Raw genomic sequence first — 5,080 nt, 5'->3', positions numbered from 1 at the left:
TGATCTTTGGTTTTTTTTTTCCATTTTTGTTTATATTTAACATGGGTTTCAAACAATTGTGATGATCAGTCAAGTGTTGATTTATATTTCTATTTGTTAGAATGGGGATTAAATCTTCAGCATGTAAAGCAATTATGAGATCAAGAAATTAAAGAAGACCATTTGGGCAGGGGCTCAGTTCTTGTTGTTCCCCCTTGGAAATCAACATATTTGACCATCAAGATCTTCAGCAACTTTAAAAGCAGAAATCATCCATCCTTACTACTGAGGTCATGTAGAGAACCCTCAAATACCAAATCACCCACTTATATCACTGAGTGTTTGGTGGGACAAATAATGTCAATACCATTGAACAAGATGATATTAGGCAAAACTCAGGTGTTCCTGATACCAGGAAGGAGTCTGCCTGGTTTCTGTCTAGCCGTGGATTAGCTAGAGAAATTCAAATCTCGCTGTTGCACTTTCAGCCTCGTGCCCCGTTAAAAAGGATATTTACAGTTTGGATATCATTGCACAGATCTTCAAAATCATAGCTCTGTCCTGTGATACATTAGAGGGTGGAATTGACCACCTGACCTTGGTTTCCTTTTATATTTGTATTGTACTTTTTCTAAAATGTTTGATCTTGCCCTTAAGAGTATTCTAAGACATGGAGTTTGAATACTTTGCATATGGAAAATATTGATCTAAATTAAAACTTTGTCATCATAGATTTGCATTGGTCCAGTGAAAAACGTGATACAGTTGTGAACTTATTTACTTTGTTTTTTAAACCAACACAAAACTATATTGGAATCAGATACTTGTAAAATGTATTCATGCTGTTAAGGGGCCAACTGGGCCTTGGGAAAATCGGTGAAATTGTTGCCTCTTTCTGTAAAATGAGTTAGCCCTACCTCTGTGATATTAAGATTTAAGAAACTAGCACTTGAAAATACAGACTGCTAAATGTGCTGCCACATGTTTTCTGGGCTTCCAGAAAACAGGCTTTCAGCACCAATGTTTGTTTTGACACTGAAAACTATAATGCATGTAAGATGAACAAGCTTTTAAAAGTCTAATTCAGGGCATCCCGTGGTGGTTCAGTGCTAGTCAGATTTGTATCCTAATTCAGATGAAGTTCTTTCAGTTATCCAAGTCAGAGCTGAGTTTGTTAGTACAGACACTTAAATATTGAATCACTGAAGCCATCATTGTCTGTCTACTCGTATACTTTTGTCCAGTTCTGGTGGCATGGGGTACTAAACAAATAAGAGTAAAGAATGTTTTCTTCACCCACATGAGGCAGTCAAGAGAAATTGTCTTCAAAGGGATAACTCCTTGGAAAGTTTTGTCAATGTTTCCTAAGTTGATGGGTGTGATTTGAAATAGCTCTTGTATGTATCTGTGATTTAATCATTCATCCACTAATGCAGATGGCCAGCTTGCCTGTAACTTTGTAGGTTGCCTGGGGGATTGAGAGAAGTCATTTGCCCAGGGTCACCCATCTTATTTGTGCAGAGGCATGTGGAGGACTGAAACCCAGGTCATTTCTACACCATGACTTCTAGAAGGGACTGTTTGAGGTGATTATTTCTGGCAATCAATAGTGACCTACATCATTTGGAATTTTATTTCTAAGAACTATGAGGAAAATCATTGTCCTAAATATCCAGGACAGTCCTAATGATAACTAGACCTTAACCTTTTTTGGATTATAGGTCCAGAGGTGGATATTTTCACAAGAATCTGTATTGGTAAATGGTTTGTTAGCAGGCATATGTTTGTACTCTTAACCCTTTCTACCTCCTACAGCTTCCTTTACCAATAATCTATAAAGGGAAGCAGGTGCATGATGAATAGAGATTTTTGTGGGCTGAATAATTTTAAAAACTATTTCCAAGACTTAGCTAATAGATGCTCAAATTATAGACATTTTAAAAGAAACAACTAGCCACTTATTAATTTTGTTCAAATAAAAATCGATAACGTGTTTTTAAAAATTCCTTGTACATCTGGTCCTATAGTGTGTCTTTTCTATCTTGAATTTTTCTGTACCACTAACATCTGCTTTTAGTCACTCTCCACAGTAAAAGGTAGATGACGGAAATGGTTGGGAATGATTGAATGGTAGAGTTCCAATTAATTGATCTTTCAACTCCATCTCTTGCCTATATGATTTTTATTATTTGTTCTCCCTCTCCTCCCTTTTTTGAAATGCACTAAATGCTTTCTGGTTTCTTTTCATACAGTCATCATAAGGCAAGTATAAAACAAACTAATCTCATAAGCATTTCCAACTAAAAAGTGATGGAGACTGAGAATGGAATGATTTCCTTTTTTACCCAGAAATCATACCATGAGTCAAAGGAGAATGGGAAATAGATTTCTTGACAATGCCTAGTATAGTCTACTGAGTAGGTTTTTGCATTGGCCTAGATGTCCCTTTTTAAAAAGCCTGTCCCTTTTTTCTCTTCCATTAATTTTTCTTTTCTTTTTCATGACTACATTGAGACTTAACTGTGTAGGAAGAGTTAAGTCTGAAATGGAGCTTTTAAGTGACAGATTATTGGTATGGATGGGCATTGCAGATTAATGTTTGTTTCTTTGTTTCTTCTACCCCAAAGAATATCAGCTATCAGTTTGGCTTGTATAATATCAAACTCTAGCTGAAAACAATATGTACTCATTAACGTTCTTTGGGTTTTTCTTAGCTAATATTCACTGAATACAAATTATTTTCAGCAGATTGTAGTGGAACTATAGAATGCCAAGGGAAATAGATATGGTTCCTGCCTTCAAATCAATGATCCAATTAATAGTTTGTATTTGTAAAGACTCTTTAAGGTTTGCAAAGCAGTTTGCATATATTATTTAATGATCCAAAGGGAGACAGAATACTTGAAAAGTACCTCACACAAAGCAGAAAACAAATAGTTGTAACTAAGCATGTGAGAGGATTTTTCAAGATTTCCCACCTGCATGTGAAAAATGGCTGTCTCAGACTTTGTAAAGATTATTTCTTTGATGAGTGCATGCAGATGATATGTGCACACATCCTGCTAGATGAATGAGAAAGATCATGTGCCTTTATAACTAATATCACAAAGCAAAAAAGTTGTGTTCTTGCACTATTATCTACCTTTCAGCCATATTTATTGCCTCTAAAGATTGATTTAGGTATGTACTCTGGTCTGACAGCATTAAAAAAAATTTATTATGAATTAAACAACAAATGAACATTTTTAATATAAGAAGAACCAAACAATTACAATTTAGAAAACTGAACTGTTATATACAGTTTTTTAAGTGAACATTAAATTTAACGTGATAGTAACAAAATTGCCCCTTTTTTGTGTCCCCCTTCCGAACTTCATTGTATTTTTTAAAAATTGCGTTAACTCTCTTTTAAAGTATCACCATCACTATTACTGGCACTCTAGTACTAGCAAACTCTTCCTTCGCTTCCCTCCTGCACGCTCTCCCCCCGACCCCAGCCTTTTCAATAGAAGTCTTCCCTCCAGTAACTCCACTGTCATGTTCTGTTAAAGTTAAGGTCATTTTGGTACATAAGGATAGTGTGCCTTGATATTTAGGTCACTTTCAGCACTTACATTCTGCCCAATAGTGCAAAAACAGTGACTTGCTTTTGAAAGCAATAGATAATTTTTTATCATTGGCAATTTTTACTCATCATCCTTGAAGAGGAACCAAGTGTTCAGTCAATGACTAAAGCCTGGTTTAGTGCTAATTTTGGGAAAAAGCAGTGAAGAACGTCTAGAAAATGTTCACCAAGTTCCAAGCAGCATCCAAACAAATGTGTTATGCCTTGGTGCTTGCCATGAAAATTATCAAGATCTGGACACCATAGTCAGAGTTTCCTTGCAACGTCTGCCTGTGCCAGTGACTCTCGGATGGACCTATTGCTAGCCATCTACAAAATCAGCGGCTCAGTCTGCTGGTGGGGATTTTCTACGTTGATTATATCCAGAAGGATTCATTGTTAGGAGGTTTTGTGAAGAATATAAATTTTGAGCAATTTTGGCCGTTTAAGTTGAGGGAGTAAATGTAAAGGTGCTGATATAGACTGGAACAAGGTGGAGGTGGAGAACCAAATTTGGCAAGAGAGATGAGCTGTTGAGCACTAGCTATGGAGGCAGTTGTAGTGGTGAGGCACGTCTGGCAGAAGTGCTTGAAGCATAGGCAGTGACGTAGGAGTTGTAGTCTGAATCAAAAAGAGATTGGTAGCATGATCAAAACTGCTTTTTAAAAGGTTGCTGTTACATGTAAGAAGAATAAGAATCAAGAATAGCACGGAGGTAAGTATCCTCACTAGGAGGGTATGGGAACAATTCAAGTGATATGTTGACCAATCTCCATTGTGGCCATAGAAGGAATGGATTTAAGAGAGCTCGTGGAGGCAACAAACAAGATTTTTTGATGAACTAGGTGGAAGTTGGGTTTTTTTTTTTAATTACTTCATGGCTTTGAACCTGAAAAATCAAGACTAGTGGAAGTACTTATGAGAAGGGGTAATGGATTTCCTTAGGAAAGGGAAAAACACTCTCATGTTTTACAGGACATTCACATGAAAGGTGATCTGTTCTGTGGATGGGAAATAAAGAAGTGGAGATACTGGGAGATGAGGGCTGGAGTTAAAGGTTTGGGAGCCTCCCTGCCTAAAGGAGGTAATTGAAGCCACATGAGTACAGAAGGAAGTACGTTTAGATGACATGAACACTGGACCCAAGACAGCCTTGATGAACAGTTCATGCCGGTGAGGGGGGGAGAGGGAGGCAAAAGGAGGAAGTAAAGGAAACTACAGTTACTATTAAGGAAGAAAAGGTTACTAATGATAAAGAAGAGGTACAGTTAATGGTTAATGATAATAGAGAACTGAAAAAAATATTGAGATTTCATCGAGGAGAAATCTGACCTTAAGGTAATTTCAATGCAGTATTAGAAATAGGAACCAGATGGAAGGAAAGTACTGTAAGATCTTTGAGGGCAACAACTGATTTTTTTTTTTTGTCTTCTCTGTGCTCCTAGTAGACCCTTTGTAAATATTTTGTCAAATTGATGATGAGGAAATGGAGGCTAC

Source organism: Vombatus ursinus, unplaced genomic scaffold (genome assembly GCF_900497805.2).
Source record: "Vombatus ursinus unplaced genomic scaffold, bare-nosed wombat genome assembly UNPS02014870.1, whole genome shotgun sequence".
Classification (NCBI taxonomy): Eukaryota; Metazoa; Chordata; class Mammalia; order Diprotodontia; family Vombatidae; genus Vombatus; species Vombatus ursinus.
This window is presented reverse-complemented; position numbering follows the sequence as displayed.